General features: G+C 36.5%; 1 protein-coding gene and 1 pseudogene across 1 annotated transcript in view; both read left to right on the top strand.

The window, feature by feature from the left end:
* Positions 1–21,584, top strand: part of PDE3A (phosphodiesterase 3A) — a 369,019-nt gene that overhangs the window by 159,556 nt on the left and 187,879 nt on the right. The gene's annotated exons all lie outside the window — the stretch shown is intronic.
* Positions 2,305–2,881, top strand: LOC105756974 (60S ribosomal protein L35a pseudogene; annotated as a pseudogene).

Here is a 21,584-nt window from a genome sequence, read left to right as displayed (position 1 = left end):
ATATATATATAAGAACGGCAAGAAAGGCAGGAATCTAAAGTAGACTGGTACCTTACATTGAGGCATGAAGGAGATGGGCCAAAGATGGCATTGTATGTTTGACTTATAGGCAGGAAATTGGCACATGCATGCATTTTTGCAAATAATGATTAAAATTACAGTCTTTGGGGTCAGACATGGGTCCCAATCCATGCTCTGACACCATTAACTCTGTGATCTGGAATACCTTATTTAGCCTAATTGTTCTATAATTCTATTCACATGCTAGGTTCCAAAACATACTTCTGTAGAATTGTTGGGAATATTATTTGGGGGTGGGGGGGACATGCAAAGTGCCAAACACTGTGCCTGAATGTGTAGTAGCTTCTCATGATTGACTTTAGACTTGTTTGAAATTATTATTCCTTAGTCATCTTTGTTACTATGTCATTTCAGTGGAACTTGACTAAATGATTGGAGATGGACAATGAAGATACAAGGATGGCAATTACAAATTGACTGTGGAATATTCTTGAGGTTGTCCCTTATGTCTGTTTTAGAATTTACAATGACAAAAAAAGTGATGAAGAAAATGATTTTTTATGAATATACAAAATAGATTTGTATCAACTGTTTGTATAATTAGACTAACAATTCTACAACAAACATTTTCACACAAATCACTCTAATTAGCCTTGTTTAGTTTAATAGAAAAACTCATCTCTCTTTCTCTTCTGTCTCACCACTTCTGTTCTTCCACCTGTGTATGTATTCTTCATTTAGTTATTATATTGAGGTACAACTTACATACAGTGAGATGCTTAGATCTAAAGTACACAGTTCAATGAGTTTGACAAATGCATCCATTTTATATTCTCTCTCCTCAAGCTGCTAGTTCCTTCACCATCATTAACAACATGCAACACTTGCTGAGTGATAATCAATATCAAGTACTGCATTGAGCATTTTACCCATGTGCTCATTAATCCTCACAGCAATCCTATTTGTTTCATATTGCTAGTATTCCCATTTTACATGTAAGAACTGAGTTTGCAAGATTAAGGGATTTGCTTAAGGTCACCTCCCTGGCAAGTGGCAGAGCCTGGCTTAGAACACAAGCTTGTTCCCTGAACTATCATACTATACTGTCTCTCTGTCGCTACTCTAGAAGCAAGAATCTGCACCTTTCACCAAAATTTCCACAGTTTCTTTTCACTCTGATGAAATTGGTGCACATTTTCTTAGTCAAATTTGTCTTGGTATATTCTTCTTTGTGATAATATTTAAATCAAAACGGGATTCAAGTTAATATAGAGACATTTAATGGTTTTCCTGTAAGTAAAAAGTGCATCTTGAAAATACAGACCATAGAAACCATATTATATATGATACATAATAAAGTGGCATACATCATGAACAAAAGTTCTACTTAGAATTTAGTGCCTTTTATTTTATTTGGAATATGTAGTATCTGTCGTTTTTTAACTGATGGTGATATGTTTTGATATTCAGATAAGAAGAAGTAATTAATTTATACATTGCTCAAAGAAGAAAATGATTAATCTTTCCACTCTGAAGAGAGTACTTGTCTGAATTACTGAAAAAGTGTTCATAAATCTAAACTTGATCCCTTAACCAATTTTAAGCTAGACTCTAAAACTTTTGTTTGTTTTGGTGTGATCTAAAATTCTTTCTTTTTTCTGGAATTTTTTCCATGTTTATTATCTGGAACATTCTTCAGTCAGGTTGCTAAGCAGAAATCTGTAATGAGGTTGTTTGTTCAAATGGGTTTCCTCATATTCTTTTTAAAATTATGCATATTGTATTTTTTCTGGAGGGTTTTACTTCTCTAATTCTTAAGTGTGTTTGGTTAATGTAAAAAAGGCTTTAATTCTTTTACTGTAGTGCAATCACAAGTGTTACAGGTAAAAAGAGAAAATAAAATATTAGCTTGGATTCTTGGCTCAAATTAGAAATTTTCCCCTTTAATACTATATTCTCACAGTTCTGGGAGCAAGGAGTTGCACTGCTTTTCTTTGGTGTTTAGCTTGTAAACATTCTGAAACTGTAAGTTAGAAAAACTAAATCAGAAAAGAGAAAATATTCATTGAACCAAAGTAATATTTTCCTGATCAATTTAAAGGTAAGCCTCTATATGGCTATAACCTGTGTAACCCCAGCACCAAGCTTAGGGCATGTTTATTGCCTAGAAAGTGCTACATAAATATATATAAAATTAAATAAATGAAGAAATAAATGATTTAGTATTCTGACAAGCTATGAACAATATTACTATGCTAAATAGTAAAATGATTCCCACAGTCTGTTTGCATCAACTTTTTGGTTATTTAAATGGAGGAAGAATTCTCCTTTAGTTCATTGGAAATGCTTTGAAATTATCCATAGAATGAAGCAGTTAAATTTTACCATTCTTATTTTCCTGATGAATTATACCAAAAGAGTCTCTTTCTATTCATCTAATGAGCACTTTTAAAAATGAAGCTATCCTCTTTTTACCATCTTGGAGCCTGTGGGGGCCTGTTGGACACAGGACATCTAAACTGGCAAATATATCTGGAAGGCTTTGGACCAAGGTCATTTTTGTTGGCTATAAGCGGGGTCTTTGGAACCAGAGGAAGCACACAGCTCTTCTTAAAATTGAAGACGTTTATGCTTGAGAAGAAACCAAATTCTATTTAGGCAAGAGATATGCTTATGTGTACAAAGCAAAGAACAACACAGTGACTGCTGGCCGCAAACCTAACAAAACCAGAGTAATCTGGGGAAAGGTAACTCGTCCCATGGAAAGAGTGGCATAGTCCATGCCAAATTCTGAAGCAACCTTCCTGCTACGGCCATTAGACACAGAATCTGTGTGAGGCTGTATCCCTTAAGGATTTAAATTTATTGAAAAGCAAATAAATAAAATTGTGGGTTTGTTATAAAAAAAACGAAGCTACTTTGTAGTGATCTTAAATATTCTGATTATTCCAGACTATTTTACAAAATATAAGTTAGTATGATGTCATGGTAATTAAACTGAAAAGATGCTAAATTTTAAGAACTTGGTGGTAATTGAAATCACTGCAATATTGTTTTTGACTTATCAAAGTTAGTGCATTAAGCTATCATCCCAATCTTATGTGAAATAAGTCACCTAACTTTATGCAGTTTATCCTCTTATAATATTAAGTATATGGTAGACTCTATTCTGATTTCAATAAACTTGGTTAAGATTTCCAATTTGTATGGACTTAATTTTGCAAAACTGGGGAATACAAATATTTGTTAATTCATGTAAATGATAATTCACAAAGTAAGTAATGTTAATTTAGAAGATTATCTTCACATATATTTTGTGAGACTATATGTGAGGATAATACCTCATATAGATTTTGTGGGAATTACTATTACAAGTTTGGTGTTTCTTACTGTATCATACAAGTCCTTCTACATCCAAATGCTAGATTTTCAGTTTATAGATGAAAGAGTCTAGGAAATGGTAAGGATCAACTGAATGCTACCAATTGCTTTTAATAATTTTTATCATCTTAAATTTATCACTTAAAGTGTGAGTCCAGCAATCATACAGGAAAAAAAAATCTAGTCAAAAAGGTGGCCAACAGGTTAAACTTTGAAAGAACCATTAGAATGAGTCCCCCTGCCTGGAAATCTCTTCCTCTAGGATATGCTCATAGCTTAATCCCTCATTTTGTGTATTCTTTCTCTTCTTCACTAGAATGAAGTCAAAGCCTTTTTCTGCTTTGTTCACTGGGGTTATCCTTAATGCCTAGAGTAGGTCTGGCAAATAGAAAGCACTCAGTATGTATCTATGGAACGAATGAAGGAAAGAACAGATAAATATAGAACTAAAACAACTTTTGACATCATCAAATCTAACCTTTCTAATTTACAGAAAGGAAACTAAGCTAAAAAATGGTCAATTCATTTCTCATAGATTGCATAGCTAGACATTGAGGAAATATCAGAATACCAATTTAGTCATTTTTTTTGTCATTGCTCATGTATAGATTGTGTACGATAACTAAATCTATCCTACTCAATTCCCAGAACTAGTAAGATCTCAGTGAAAGTAACCCATAAAGTGTAAAGCTCTCTCTTTCTGTATATGGCATTTCTCTAGACCATATTAAAATGTCTTTTTGTTCTGAACTGTTTTATGTTCTCTGATGTGAACATGCACCATAGCGAATCTTTGCACACTACTGAAAATAACTCAGTGTTTTGTAACATTAATACTTAACTGTTTCAAAAGTTAAATCTTCTAGTAAATTATACAAAGCATATTTATTTTGCCCTAGTTTATGTAGAATATGTAATGTTCATTCCACGTATCTTTTGCTGGCCCCTCTTTTCTTTCTACTGTTCTGTTAGATAAATGTGAAACTTTGATGCCTCAACAATTCTAAATATTTGTTTAATTAGGGAATCTCCAGGACAGTGGTTTTCCAAGTTATTATTTAAGCAACAGAAGCCTTTTTATAACATTTGTTACATGGAACTGTTATATACAACACAAGTATAAGTGGAATTGTTCTGGTTGAACAGGAAAATGGGAGGTATCAAGTACATTGGTTAGTGCCCCACAAACTCATTCCAATGCCTGCTAAAGCACCCCAGTGAATCCAGCGAATCTTAGGGTTTCAATGAGCAAAGATTACTTATTTGAGGTGCATTTAAGTACTGCTATGTGCAAGCAGAAGCCCTGGTGATGCCGTGGTTAAGCACTCGGCAGCTAACCGAAAGTTCTGTAGTATGAACCCACCAGCCGTGCCACAGGAGAAAGATACGATAGTCTGCTTCTGTAAAGATTGAAGCAGATTACAGCCTTGGAAACCCTATGGGTCGGTTCTATTCTGCCCTATAGGGTCGCTATGAGTCAGAATAGACTCAATGGTAATTTTTTTTTTTTTTTACTGTGTGCAAGATAAAATACATTGGTTACAGTTCAAGGTGATTTGGGGACTATAAAGATGTGTGTGTGTATAGAGCAGGTAAAGAAATATGAATTCTCCACAAATTTATTTTATTAATGCTGCTGCTAAGTCAGTGTTTGTTCTTTGAGTTAACCTCTCCTATGAAAATAGAGCCACATATGAATATTCACATTTAAAATTATTTTCTTGAAAGTTATACTGTAAATCCATAAAGTAGGTGCAATACGTATAGTGTGTGTATGTATCTGTGTGTGTCTAACAGACACCTCAGACTCCACGGGTCCAAGACAGAATTCCCAATTGTTGCTTCCAAACCTGCTCCATTTGCAGCTTTCTTAATCTTAGCTGATGGCCACTCCAACCTTCCAGTTGCTTTGACCAAAACCCCTGGAGTCACCCCTGACTCTCTCTTCCTCTTACACATCCATCCAATCTACCAGCAAATCCAATTGTCTTCGCTTGCAAAATAATACAGAACCTGATGACTTTTCACCACTTCTACTGCTACAACTCTAGTCAAGCTCATATTTAGCCTCTATTGCTGTAAAAACCTTTCAGCATTTTCTCTGCTTTCCCCCTTCCTTCTTTGCTGTCTGTTTACAACAGAGTAACCCGAGTAATCCTTTAAGAACATAAGTTACTTAATGTCATCCTCTGATTGAAACCCTTCAATAGCCTCCTTTTCAGTCAGTAAAAGTTGAAATCCTTATAACCTCCAACAGGGCCCTATGTAATTGGGCCCCTTTATCTTTGTTATTATTACTTTCCTCCTCACACACTCTCCCTGAGGATATTTGCACCGGCTAATCCCTCAGCCTAGGGGTCCCTGGGTGGCACAAATGGATAAGTGCTTGATTATTGGTCAAAAGGTTGATGATTCACATCTACTAGAGATGCCTCAGAAGATACGCCTGGTGATTAGCTTCTGAAAGGTCACAGCCTTGAAAACACTCTGGAGCAGTTCTACTTTGACACACATGGGTCGCCATGAGTTGGAATCAACTTAATGGAAACTAACAACAACAACAACATTCCCTCAGCCCAGAACACTTTCTCCACAGGTATCCTCGTGGCTCATTTCCGCTGTGCCAGTGCATTCAAGTCTTCCATCAAATGTCACCTTGACTATGTAGCATATCCTGAATCCCCCATTTTAAATAGAATCCTATTCCCTGCACTCCCAATCTTCCTTATCTTACTCGCTTATTATAGGTGACTTAGCACCTTCTAATACATGATAGAATTGTTTATTATATTCATTAGCTGTTTTCCATCTCTTTCACTATAACTTAAGCTCCACAATGATAACTACTTTTTTTTTTGGTTTTGTTCCCAGATATTTCCTAAACATCTAGAACATTGTCTGGCACATAATAGGCACTCAGTAAATGTTTGTGGAATGAACTGGGTAAACAACAAGAATTAGATCAGAAAACTACATTCCTAGAATTTTTTTTTACATTTCATCCTATATACTATTTATTTAAAAGGAACCCATTTAGCCAAAATATCCCTTAGAGTAGCCAATTTGCAATTTGGATAACAGCTTGGAAGCAATATAGATTAAGCCATTAAAATATGGTGGTGGTTTTGGAATTGAAATATTTGGGGTTGATTCTTACTTCTGCCATTTAAAAAAATCATTGAAATCATCATCTCTCTGATTCTTTTGTCAGCCTGAATACTTGAAATAATTATCCATGTATTTGATACCATAAAAAATATTTTTTTGACTTTCCCATGTTTTTCCCCAGTACTTGTTTTTCTTAAGCATCTCAAATCCATAAATATGGTCAATCATGTTATTCTTTAGAAAGGTCATCCTTTCAAGATTAAGAATCATATCTCCAAATCAAAACATAAAATTCCAAAGTCATACACTTATGTCTTTCTCATATAGACCCAGGATTTTTCATCCGCTAACACGTGTATTCTGTCATCAGATCTTAAACTGCCGCTGTTATGTTGGATTTGTGACATGGTGCATCATCAAGAGCTGTTCTCAAAAATGCAGATTCAATTATTCCTCACAAACAGGCCAAATATCTAATCTGCCACCATTAAAGCTGTATTAACTGTCTATCCTGTGGGCCCTTGGTTTTGAATAACAGAGCAAGACAACATCTGTGTCCACAGCTGCATCCTTTTAGGTAGGAACCATAGCATAATATTTTCAAAAAGAGCCTTTTAAAGAGTTTATACATAAAACATAGTTTTAAGTATCAGCCAAGGCATGTCTTTAGTGTTCCAGGCCTCTCGTTTACCATCCGTTTTCCCCTTACAGGATGTCAACTTTGTTTCTTTTGAGTATCCACTGCATTACCTTCTGTTTCCCTAATCAGAACTTCTTTTCCAGAAACCATCTATCATTATGTCCTACTGTGAACTACTTAGTCTGGAAATATTTGCTTAATTTCAAATTGAAGACATAAAGTCTCTCTTTTTTTTTTTCCATTAAAAAACTAGATATAGGTAAGTTGGTGGGAAAACTATTTTGAGGGAACATTTTTGGCACTACAAAAATTCCAACAAGGGTCTTAGCCTACTCCATTGTTACATAATGTTTGGCCCTGAACTTAACGATTTTGCACTGAGATGTGTAATGGAAGATAAAGATAGGTGTGATTTAAGTGTGTTTGTAGGAAGAAGAGCCTATGGTTGAGGCAGTTGGCATAACATGACTTGTATTTCTTCTGTGAAGTAAGAAGGTAGCATGCTCTGAGAGTGAAAGGGAAGGTGATAGATGTTTTTAATGCATGCACTCCTTCATACATTTGTTCAACAAGCACTTACTCAGTGTTGCCATATGCCAAACCTTGTGTTAGGACCAAGGAAAGTGACAAAAAACGAGTTGTACATTTGAGTCTGTCAAACTACTCCAGCCATGAGTTGACTAGGGAGCCACAAAGAGGAAAAGACTCTGTAACTTCTGCACTGCAACATCTAAACCACCATCAATTAAAAAATGCAGTCTGCTTGCCTGGGCGGTAGTTAAGGAGAAGAACATTTTCAGTTTGGTGGATGACATCAAATTAGAAAAGCTTAATATAGATACAGATGGATACATAAGAAATATTTTATCATTTTGACTATAAACACAGGTTAGTACGTTGTTGTGTGCTGGCGGGTTGATTACAACTCATAGCACCCTATATGACAGAAGTAGAACTGCCCCATAGGGTTTCCTAGGCTGAAATTTTTATAGGAGCAGATTGCCAGGTCTTTTCTCCTGCAAAACTGCTGGTGGATTTGAACTTTTTGTTTAGCAGCTGAGCGATTGACCATTGCATCACCAGGGGTCCCTCAGGTTTAAAAAAAAAAAAAAAAAACCTGTTGTCATTGAGCCATCTCCAACTTGTAGTGACCCTAAAGGACAAAGTAGAACTGCCCCATAGGGTTTCCAAGGCTGTAATCTTTACAGAAGCGGACTGCCACGTCTTTCTCCCACAGAGCGGCCGGTGGGTTCGAACCACTGACCTTTTGGTTAACAGTTGAGCTGCTTAACCACTGCACCACCAAGGTTTCTTTCAGGTTAGTATAGACACATATATTTCCTTGCTCTATCAGCTGAAAGGGCCTAGAATCAATGATGCCCCCAATAGTAATGAGCATATCCAGCACCCAGATCTTGGTTTCTAATACAATTTCTGGTAAAAGGAACCAGAGTTCTTTGGAGAAATGGCTTATTCTAGGGGCTGGGGCAGGGGATATGCAAGAAGGGTCTGGAACATATTTTAGTACTAGTAAGTTAAGAAGTGACACCGCCCCCCGCCCCGCCCCATGCTCACACTCTCCGATGGAGGTATGCCAATGGGACATGAATGTCAACTGAAAGGGGTACAATGGCTAAAGTTGGAACAATTTGAGCAACAAAATTACTGTAGTATTGGATTATATCCCAAAGTATGAAATAAATATCCATGAGTCCATTGTGATATAAATGATTAAATAAATTAGTCCTATGCAAAAGAATTCCAAATAATTTATGTGGTTACATCCCCCTCAAAGATGTGGCACTCAACTCCTCACCCCTTAAGTGTGGACTGTGCATGATGATTCCTTCCTAAGAGTCCAGTGTGGAAAGGGGAAAAAAGAGCAGGGCTTTGAATCAATTTGAACCAGTTTGGTCATGGCTGATGAAGCTAAGCTGGAAGAGACCCTAATTTTTTAAATTTGGGTGATTCAGAACCATCACTGGAATGGGAAAAATCACAGGTTGAAGCCCTAGAATGAGAGACTCAGAAGAGGCGTAGTGAGCCCTTTCAGGAGACTGATGCTTGAGACTGGAATGTTTCCAGGACTGAGGAGAGCAATAGACATTCAAAGCAGCATGGTCAGCCACCATGTTTGAGCTGGGCACCACTGTTTCCAACTCTGCGCAAAGTCCAGTGCTCAAAGAGATTTGGTTGCCATGAAATGCGTACACTGCTCTTGTTTTCTAAGAGGAAGATTAAGTTTCTAGCAGGGCTTTGATGCATTATTTTTCCCATTTTGGCTATGGTTCTGATTCATCCAAATTTTAAAAATTTGGGTCTATTCTGGTGTCACTTTCTCAGCCAGGATTGAGTCAGAAAGAACTGGGTTGAAGCCCTGAAAAAGTAATTACAAGTGGAGAAAACTTGCAAACAATGCCTCAGCAAGTGATCAAGGTTAAAATCAACAACTGTGAGTCATGTTCACAGTATATACCCTTAATGTGATGTGATGAGAATACCAGTTAACATCTTGGTCTTCCTCCCCCAAACTCATAACTCCAGTGTACTCATGAGAAAACATTAGACAAATCTCAATCGAGGGTTATTCTACAAAATATATGACCAGTATTCCTCAAAACTGTCAAAATCATCAAAAACAAGAAAAGTCAGAAAAACTATCATAACCAAGAGGAGCCTAAAGGGACCTAACAAGTAAATATCTTGTGGTATCCTGGATAGGATCTGGGAACAGAAGAAAGACATTAGATAAAAATTAAGCATATCTAAATAATTGTGAACTGTAATTAATAATAGTGTAGTGGTTCATTTATTTGTGACAAATTGACCATACTAATGTAAAACAATAATAGGAAAAACTGGGGCGTATATGGAATGTTCTGTACTATCTTCACAACTTTTCTGTAAATCTAAAATTATTCTTAGAAAAAATAAAAATTAAATAAAAAAACCACACTACTGGCCATAGACTCTTTGGTAATTATAAAACTATTCTTATATCAAGAGATGAAGACAAATCCAATTAGTACTAATTTGATCTATTGAGTGTCCCCTTTGTAGAGACCCAAAAAGTTAATGGAATGTTATCTAGTGTTTCTATCATATCTGTCAACAGAAGAAGCAGACAGAACAGTCAATACTTGATAATGTTAATATTGGAGCTTAGGAAATTACATCTCGCAGAAGGGCTCCAGAAGCATGTTTTTAATTACAAAATGCAATATCCGGGAGAATGTAGCATATTTTATGGTATGAACAAAATGACTGTCTAAGAACTTCTGAGCACGTTAAGTCCTACATTTAACATTATCTGGGAACTCAGAGTACAGTTTAGTAATCTGCTACTCTTATCACACTAGGTAGTGCTCTGGTACCCTGAAAGTGGTGACAGATTTAGAAGTGCCAGGCTTTAAGGAAATTGTTTACTGGGAGGAAAGGGCTCAATGCAAGGCTTATTATTTATCATTGTTTTGGGTATACCTATCGTGACATTAATATATACATTTAAAATTGTAGCTTTATTCATAGTAGGAGGCACTGGATTCTTCTTCACTCTTAGTGCTTAGGGCTTCTTTTGAATAATGGGTTTTGTTCTTTTTGCAGAATTAATTCCATAGAGACATTTCCACGTTACCAAAGGATGTTGTGAGGGCCTGTTCCTCTATTGTCTATTAATTTCTCTTTTCACATGAGATATACACCTTGAGCGGTGTTCCTGAGTCTTTCATGTTTTACATCTTACCACTTTACTAAAAATTGGAGTCCCATTTGTTTATATATATATATAAAATGCTTGTAGGCATTCTGTAATTATATTTATATCTTATACATTTATATAATTTTAGCAGTAAACTCATTTTGAAGGTCAAAAAATAAAACTATGTATTAGTAAAGACCTCTTAGAGTTTTTTAACAGCTAAAAATCGATCAATGACATTTACTATCTCTAGATAAAGGTTCTAGCTCTCGGAATAGTTGCAAGGTGGAGCTAGTTTGCTTTATATATGGGTTTTGTATTATTTTCCTTAGTTTACCAACTCCTGGACTGTATTTTTCCTGAACTGTATTAGTTTCTCATGGAATTTATAAAAATATCCACTAATAAGTTACTTTAGAGTTTTCAAGGATCCCAGATTGTGATGACCCTCTAGCCTGTCTCCTATATCACCAGATAGTGTTGATATGTATTTGTGATTTGTGCCCTCAAGGAGCTCACAGCCAAGTAAGGGAGCTAGGCATCTAAGCAGATAATGCTGATAGATTTTGTTGTTGTTGTTTTTAGTGCGATAATAAAAGTAAGTACATGGTGTTTTGAATAGTTGTAGTCTTGAAATAGAGGAGGGCCTGAAAAGCTGTTTGAGGAATTGACATTGCCTTGAATTGTGTTTTAGGAAGGGTTGCCCATTTTGACTACAAAAAGCAGTTAGATACAGATTTCACTGTGATTTTAATGAGATGATTCAAACAATTTAGACAAGCTATAGTCAACTTAGTAGTCAATATGACTTTAAATAGTATGATTAAAATGAGGTTGAAATATTTTTTAATTACCATACAGTAGTGTCAAAGTAATTATCAATGCATCTTGATTGTATGTTTGATCAATTTCAGACTGCAGAAGTTGGTAAAATTCTTCAGTTTCTTCAACTTTGGCATTAGTGGTTCATGTGTAAATTTGAATAATAGTCATATTAACTGGTCTTATGTAGACATATGGATATTTTCCTATCTCTGACAGCATTGTATTTCAGGATAGATCTTGAAATGTTCTTTTGACAATGAATGTGATGCCGTTCCTCTTCAATTTGTCATTTCCGGCATAGTTGACCATATGATTGTCCAATTCAAAATGGCCAATACCAGTCCATTTCAGCTCACTAATGCCTAGGATATCAGTCGAAAATGTGTTCCATTTCATTTTTGGCAACTTTCAATTTTCCTAGATTCATACTTTGTACATGCCACATTCCAGTTATTAGTGAATGTTTGCAGCTGTTCCTTCTCATTTTGAGTTGTGCTACATCAGCAAATTAAGGTCCCGAAGGCTTCCATCCACATCATTAAGATTGACTCTACTTTGAGGAGGCAGCTCTTCCCCAGTTGTGTTTTGAGCTCCTCCTAACCTGAGGGGCTCATCTTCTGGCGCTCTGTCAGACAGTGTTCCACAGCTATTCATAAGGTTTTCACTGGCTCATTTTTTCAGAAGTAGATTGTAAGGTTTTTCATCCTACTCTGTCTTAGTCTGGAAGCTCCACTGAAACCAATCTACTATGGGTGACCCTGAAAGTATTTGAAATATTGGTGACATAGCTTCCAGCATCACAGCAACATGCAAGCCACCACAGTACAACTAACTAACAGACAAGTGATGCCTTGATAATTACTGTGATGGGAATGCAAAAGTTTGGAAAACAAAGAAGAAGGATCAGTATTTGGAAAATATGGCCTTGCTGATAGAAACAACACAGGAGATTGCATGATTAGAATTTAGTAAGACCAATGACTTATTCACTGCGAATACCTTTTTTCAACAACATAAATGGTGACCATACATATGAACCTCACCAGATGGAATACACAGGAATCAAATCGACTACGTCTGTGGAAAGAGACGATGTAGCAGCTCAATATCATCAGTCAGAATCAGGCCAGGGGCTGCCTGTGGAACAGACCATCAATTGCTCATATGCAAGTTCAAGTTGAAGCTGAAGAAGATTAAAACAAGTCCACCAGAGCCAAAGTACAACCTTGAATATATCACACCTGAATTTAGAGACCATCTCGAGTAGATTTGATGCAGTGAATACTAATGACAGAAGACCAGATTAGTTGTGGGGTGACATTGAGGACATCATACATGAAGAAAGCAAAAGATCGTTAAAAAGACAGGAAAGAAAGAAAAGACCAAAACAAATGTCAGAAGAGATTTTGAAACTTGCTCTTGAACATAGAGTAACTAAAAAAAATGGAAGAAATGATGAAGTAAAAGAGCTGAACAGAAGATTTTAAAGGGTGACTTGAGAAGACAAAGTAAAGTGTTATAATGAAATGTGCAAAGACCTGGAAATAGAAAACCAAAGGGGAAGAACATGCTTGGCATTTCTCAAGCTGAAAGACTGAAGAAAAAATTCAAGCCTCGAGCTGCAATATTGAAGGATTTTATGGGCAAAACTTTGGACAGTGAAGCGAAGCATCAAAAGAAGTTGGAAGGAATACACAGAGTCACTGTAACAAAAAGAACTGATCAACTTCCAACCATTTCAGGAGGTAATATATGATCAAGAACTGATGGTACTGAAGGAAGAAGTCCAAGCTGCACTGAAGACATTGGTGAAACAAGGCTCCAATAGTTGATGGAATACCATATGAAATATTTCAACAAACAGATGGGACACTGGTAGTGCTCACTCATCTATGCCAAGATTTGGAAGATAGCTACCTGGCCCTCTGACTGGAGGAGGTCCATATACATGCCTATTCAAAAGAAAGGTGATCTAACAAGGTGGAAATTGTAGAACAGTATCATTAATATCGCACACAAGTAAAATTATGCTGAAGGTAAACAGTTGCAGCAGTACATTGACAGGAAACTGCCAGAAATTCAAGCTGGATTCAGAAGAGGAAATGGATGAGGGATATCATTGCTGATGTCACATGGATCTTTGCTGAAAGCAGAGAATACCAGAAAGGTGTCTACCTATGCTTTATTGACTATTCAAAGTCATTTGACTGTGTGGATCATGACAAATTATAGATAACATTGCAAAAAATGGGAATTCCAGAGCCCTTAATTGTGCTCATGAGTAATCATTATATACACCAAGAGGCAGTTGTTCCAACAGAACAAGGGGATACTGCATGGCTTAAAGTCAGGAAAGGTGTGTGTCAGGATTATATCCTTTCACCATACTTATTCAATCTGTATGCTGAGCAAATGATCCAAGAAGCTAGACTATATGAAGAAGAATATGGCATCAGGAATGGAGGAAGACTTTTTGACAACCTGCGATATGAAGATGACACAACCTTTCTTGCTGAAAGTGAAGATGACTTGAAGAGCTTATTGATGAAGATCAAAGACTATAGCCCCAGTACGATTTACACCTTAACATAAAGAAAACAAAAATCCTCACAACCGGACTAATAAGCAACAGAGAAAATATTGACGTTGTCAAGGATTTCATTTTACTTGGATCCACAATCAATATCCACAAAGATAACAGTCAGTAAATCAAATGACATATTATATTTGGCAAATCTCCTGCAAAAGACCTCTTTCAAGTGTTCAAAAGCAAAGATGTCACCTTGAGGACTAAGGTGAGGCTGACCCAAGCCATGATATTTTCAATCGCCTCATAGACACGCAGAAGCTGGACAATGAATAAGAAAGACTGAACAAAAGCAATGCATTTGAATTACAGTGTTGGTGAGGAATATTGAATATACCATGGACTGCCAGATTAATGAACAAATCTATCTTGAGAGAAGTACAGCCAAAATACTCCTTAGATGCAAAGGTGGCGAGACTTCGTCTTATGTACCTTGGACATGTTATCAGTAGGGACCAGTCATGCTTAATAAAGTAGAGGGTCAACAAAAAAGAGGAAGACCCTCAAGGAGATGAGCTCAAACATAACAACAATTGTGAGGATGGCACCGGACTGGGCAGTGTTTCATGCTGTTGTATACATGGTTGCTATGAGTCAGAACAGACTTGATGGCACCTAACAACAATAAGTTTCAAAGTACTGCTAGTGTGTTGTTTTGTGTTAATTGAGTGGAAAAATAGGTAGTGATTAAAGCACACAACTGGGAGTGGGAAAACTAATTTGTTCATCACTCATCTTCCACTAACCATCTGCAGCCCTTTATACTTACAGTGGTTCCCACCCTTGGCTACACATTAGAATCACTGTGGGCGATGTGAAAATCCCAATGTCCAGGATGAACCCTAAGCCAATTAAGTCAGAATCTCTGGGGGTGGACCCCAGGCATCAGTATTTTCAATGTTCCCCAGGTGATTCCAGTATGCAACCAAGTTTGAGAACTATCTTATAGCGGATTATTTCATGTCTCTGATCACCAATTTTCTCATCTGTAGAAAGTCTGAGTTAGACTATACGATTTTTACTCTTTTTCTATTATTTTAGTATTATTCTAGTCATATTCTAATACTCTGTTGAATACGGCTGTCAAGTTTTTTATGTTTATTTCTTGCATTTAAATTTTCAGAGAGGAAATAAAAAATTACAAGGCATAATTAAACAAGTAAATAACATAGTTTATACCAACCACATACTAACTTGGCTATCTTTTTTATTTTCAAATCATCCTAGGATATTATCTTTGATTACTGAGCTAATTAACATAGGTTGAGAAATGATGTGCTTTGGAAGGAATAGTCTCTTTCCTATGAACTACACACGAACATTCCAATTTGTTAAAATTTTCTAAAAATCACCAAGAAATCCACACACCACACTTGTGTCTCAGTCCTGCATCTACCACATTTGTAGCTGTGTGAACTTGAAAAAGTCATTTCAACTTTCTGATCCTCAGTATCCAGGTATGTAATTGTTATTTTACCTTTTCAGTTATGGATTTATTTAGTGTTAACTTCATTTGTATAAATTATAAGCTTGGTGAGACTTAAGCATCATGGCAAAGCTGGAGAGGCAATGAAGCATGGTAGAAAGAACATAGATTTTAGAGGTGGTCCTGGCTCAAACTCTAGCTCAGTGTCTTATTAGCTGTGTGACATTGGCATATGATCTAACCTAATTTTCTATAAAATGGTATCAATAATACCTAGCTCAATGGTTGTTGTAAGAATTTAAAGAGACAGTGTGTGTTAAGGACCTAGCACATTGGCACATAGATACCCACAGATGATGACTATAATTCACCTATACCACTACCATGTTAAATATGCTTTGGAATGTGACCTCAGAATATGTGTCAAACATGCAATATTTTGGTTCCTTTTTTCAGAAACCAAGTTGTGGTGGTTGTATAAAACCAAGACCAAACCCACTGCCGTCAAGTCGATTCTGACTCATAGCTACCGTATAGGACAGAGCAGACGTGCCCCATAGGGTTTCCAAGGCTGTAAATATTTATGGAAGGAGACTGCCACAACTTTCTCCTGAGAAGAGGCTGGTGGGTTCGAACCGCTGACCTTTCGGTTAGCAGTCAAGCACTGTAACCACTGTACCACCAGGGCTCCTATTGATGGTTGTATAAGACTTGTTAAATAAAAACTCTGTCTATTACATCTGCATACTAGGTGGTAATTTGAGAAGTTCCTAGTGGACAACCAGTATGTTGTGTTATATAACTGCAGATTGGAGGTGCTAGCCATCTAGGAAACCTGACTATAACCCTGGAAAATATTGGATTGCATTGGGGAGAGTTTGAAATAAGCTGTGATCTTCCATTGGTGTGTTCTAGCTAACACAGGAATCCAAAGCAGAAGAGAGTACCCTAAAAGGGTAATGTGGAATCTCATACCTTGTTGTAGCTCTGGCTTACTTAGTGATCTCTGGGCAAGGAAAGTTTTTGATCTGTGATCAGCTAGGGTAGTCGTAGAACAGGTGATAACAATGATTATGAAAATATCAAAAAAAGATACTTCGTTATCTTTTTTCATGGATTTTATTCAGACTTTGAAAATATTTGAATACTGAGCATTCTGTTTAACATCAGTATTCCTTTTAGTTCAGCCTTTGCCTTGACCAGGTAGTAACACTCCCAGGTCTTGCTTAATGTGAAGTCAGTGAGCCATTGATGAAATTCATTTATTTCTTGTTTAATAGAGAAGCACTTAAAATAAGTGGAAATGTAAAACTAAATTATGATTCTCCTGATTTGTATCTTTCAAAGTGCTAATGAAATAACCACGTAATGTATATGCCCAGTTTTACTTCCAATGTATTTCAAATGTATTATAATCAACAAAGTAATTACTCACAATGTAGAATATCTATATATTTACATATGTGAACAATTAAACCTCAAATGTCTTTTGTTTATACTGAGTCATTTCTTTCAGGATATGGGGCTTTCAAGTTATTTTCAAATGCGGTTTCTTTAAAGTTCAAGTTGTCTTCACTGTGATTAATAGTGAAGATGGTTACAAAATCACATTTGTTTTTATTTTCTAAGTTTTTTAGTTATATTTTGCTTTATGTAGTTAAGCTTAACTAATTACAATGACCCGTAGGATTTCAATAAATCTCCAAGGCAAATTGCATAGAGATGCGTTTTATTCAAAAGAATGTAGCTAAAAGGAGAGATTATTTTATTCTGAGAAGAAAATAAATAAATAGCTGAAAGTTGTCTCTAGGATGAGGAGTTCTTTTTCCCCAATACAAATGATAGAATTTTAAGGCAGGAAGATCATCTTGTCTCACTCCTTTTATAGATGGGAAACAGAATCTCAGAAAGAGCACATGATTGGCTCAGTGTCTCAGAGGCATTTAGTGAATGGCAAAGTTGTGAGTAAAGCTATGTCATTTGACTACCAGTCAGGAGTTCTTCCATTCCATCCTTTCTAATGCAGTACTGCTAAATGACAAGTGATTTTGGAAGTTGTTTGGTTTCTTTGAGAACAGAAGGTATCATTTATTGTTCTTGTTATCATTGATTGACCCATCCAGCTATCCGTTTGACAAAGTTTAGTTTAACAACTATAGTGATCCAGGCACCAGAAATAAAACAAATTAATGAAAAAACATGGCCTGTGTTCCTGGTCAATTTATAGTACAAAGTGGAGGTTGGAGAATGGGGTTACTTTTGTTTTTTGAACAGTGTGGAGAAAAGAGTAACTTTAACTCTTGAGTATACTTCGTTGGCTTGGTTTTACAAATGTTGTATGACTACAATAACTCACAATGTGGAATGTTTTTCTTCGTCATATAATGGGTACCATGATGATATAAATAAGCTTCTTTACTGCCATTCTGCTGTGTTTCTTACAGCTCCCTTGTGTAGCTGACTGAATCTTATGACCTAAGTCTACTTCATATTCCTTGAATATACATACAATAAAGAGTCATCAGAATGTAAGATCCTTTTCCTTGGCCCTGTCACTGTGACAGTGGTTGTCAAACTAGAATGTACTTCAAATCTGCTTGTCAAATGCAGATTCCCAGACCCTCTCTTAGGATTATGATTTAATAAACCTGGAATTTTGGACAGTGATCTACAGTAATACACTCCAGACATAGGGAGTCCTAACATAGGTGGTTTAAGACCACACTTTGAGAAATGCTGACTATACCATGTTTTTTTTAGTAAATAGGCAGGACCCATCTCTCCTTCCTTCATAGCAGCTATTCTGTCATGGGCAACTCCTGTACAGTTTTTGAATATTTGATTGTTTATATCTCCCTAAGAATTGAGAGACACAGTAAATCCTCCCCCGCCCTTGCCCCAAGGGTCAACTACAGACTTAGAATTCTCCATGGCACCTCAGAAAGGACTGAGAGAAGTCTTCTCAATATTCAAATGTACTTTGGAGGCAGAACTTTTTAGCATACATAAATAAGGACTAAGAATCAGTTCATTTTTATAGCTGAAGAGGAAATTTTTTGAAAGATTTCTAATCCTTGATATGACATTGACTGAACTTGTAGATATTTCAGAGTTAAAGCTTCCAGTGATGTTTAACACTGAAAAAAAAAAAAAAAAAAAAGGGTCTCCTTGGGAGAACATCTCCAATCTCCAAGTATAACTACCTTCAGCTTTTTGCCTGTTTCTGTGAGAAAATAACCAACTTAAAAAACAACAACAATAAAAAAAAATAGAGAACATGCATAGAAAGCTCCTTTTTAAAATTAAATAAACTGCTCTATCATCCAGAAAATCCTTTCTAAGTGATTTTGTATTTGTAAATCTAGATTAACAGATGTTTCAGACCTGAAGGTTTTTTGTTTGCTTGCTTAATCTTTTTTCTCTTCCATGTAAAGGACAAGGGTGACCAATTTCATTATTTGGTATCAGACAGTTAATGACCCAACTAATAGCGGGTTTAATTGAACAGAGGGTCATAGACAGATGCCTTAAAAACAGATTTTTATTTCAATTTTCTAGATGCAGCACTGTCTAATAGAACTTTCTCTGATGATGAAATGTTCTGTGTCTTTGTTGCCCAGTTCTGCAGTAGCTAGCTACATCGGACTATTGAGCACATGAAATGTAGCTAATGCAACTGAGGAATTGGATTTTTAATTTTGTTTAGTTTTAATATAAATTACCACATGTGGCAAGTGGCTATTATATTGGACACTGTAGCTTTAAAAGAATGTGTAAAAACACTTTTTCATAACTTTCAGAGTAATAGCTGACTTCTTTATCAGAGTAGAAAGTTATATGATTGCTTAGCATTGTAGTTTATGTGAATAAAAGTGGCTTCTTATGGAGCAGTCCTCCGACTTTGCCATACTTACAGAGATGGTTATCATTTCTCTCCCTGCTTTTATTTTGAGAGTCCGTCTTTGAAACAGAGCAAATGTTATGGAGTGAGTCTGAAGACTCCTGGAGTCTAAAGGCTCCAGGAGTAACCATGTTATGAATGGTACTTCCTGGAGTTGGGCTTGCATCAGCCCTGGCAACCCTGTAAGCTGTGTCACCCTTTGAGAGAATGTCCTATTTATTTTTATATCTCAGTCAGTATGCAGTCGGTTCTTAATAAAAATCTTTGTTAAATGAAATAGGGAAGGTATATATCAATTTTTAATATCTACAATAATGAAGGATGTTGTTGTTGGGTGCCGTCAAGTTTATTCCAACTCAAAGTGACCCCATGTGACAGAGTAGAAATTCTCCATAGGGTTTTCTAGGCTGTAATAGTTACAGGAGCAGATTTCCAGGTCCTTCTCCCATGGAGCCGCTGCGTGGGTTCAAACCTCCATCCTTTTGCTTAGCAGCCAAGCGCTTGTTGGCACTACCGGGGCTCCTAATGAAGGATAGTGACTTTTCAAAATCAACTTTTACTATGTGCTAATAGAACACATTGTATGAATTTTTCTTTGATCTTTGTATTCATTTATTTGTTCTACATTTATGGAGTACCTACTTTGTAGCAAGTATTGATTTAAGTATTTGGGATACAAAGATAATTTAGATACAGCACAGGTCTTTTGGAGCTTACTGTTGATTAATCAAGATGGGAATGTAAGTACTAATGTCCTATGTCGTAAAAAAGAAACAGTGCAAAAATTAATGTATACACAAGGTATACTTTTGAATAGGAAGAGACGAAGTGATTTTTGTCTGGCTGAAGGCACAGGCAGGAAAGGCTACACCTTGGGGCAGGTTTTGAAAGATGAGTAGGAGCTGGCATAGTGATGCTTGAGGAAGGTGAGGTCTGCCGTGCTCCAGGTGGTTTGCTAAGAACTTTAGAGACCTTAGCTCGCTTCACGTCTCTCAGTACTGCCTGGAGGTAAGTGTCCTTACCCTCATTTTAGTGATGATGCAACGAAGACTCGTAGTTTAGGAAACTTGCTCTAAGTAACTTCAACATTCATTGAGGGAGCACAACTTTAAACCTAGGTCTGTTTTACACCAAAGCCCGTGTGCTGCACCGTAAGTCCATGGTATCGCTAGTGAACAACCCAACATACCTGGAGAATTTCTGGTAGTGCTGTATCACTGAAGCACAGGATACAAAGAGATGTGATTGAAGACTAGAGTAGCAACAAAACAAACAAACCCATTGCCGTCGAGTTGATTCCGACTCATAGCAACCCTACAGCACAGAGGAGAACTGTTCCATAGGGTTTCCAAGGAGTGGCTGGTGGATTCGAACTGCTGACCTTTTGGTTAGCAGCCTGAGTTCTTAGCCACTTTGCCACCAGGCTCCCAGACTAGAGTAGAGGCATGTATAAAGAAAAACCATCTGTCCCTTGGTAGACACATTTATTTATTTATTCTGCAAATAACGTGGAGTTGTGGAGGGTTAGTTTTAGGCGAGGCAATGACATAATAAGTCCTAAAGAAATTCAGGAGCTAAAATCAACAGAGATTTAGCTAATTGTTTAGTTGAATTTTTTTAAAAATTTGTTTTATTATTTCCCGAATGCACAGTTGCTAGGAAGTGCTTGAGTTCTATCCTAGCATGTGCTGGGTATCAGTCAACGTAAGAGTAAAAATTCACTGTGAATAATCAGCCCAGAGACACATGTGGATGCATAAGAAATCATTATAACGGTTTTCCACATGTCAGCCAATGGAATGGGAAGTTTTTGCTATCTTGTATTATTTAATTATTTGTTCATTTTAACCATGAGAGCTTAAAATAACAGGGCAAGGGTATCTGAACAAACTGCCAAATCATTTCTAGGATTTGGCCCAAGTTTTAACAGGGTATCTACATTTTCAACTCTTCTTATCTTGCTCTGTTTTAAATATGAGCCCCATCTTCGCTCCATGA

The sequence above is a fragment of the Trichechus manatus genome, unplaced genomic scaffold (assembly GCF_000243295.1).
Source record: "Trichechus manatus latirostris isolate Lorelei unplaced genomic scaffold, TriManLat1.0 scaffold00320, whole genome shotgun sequence".
In the NCBI taxonomy this organism is placed as follows: Eukaryota; Metazoa; Chordata; class Mammalia; order Sirenia; family Trichechidae; genus Trichechus; species Trichechus manatus.
This window is presented reverse-complemented; position numbering and strand designations above follow the sequence as displayed.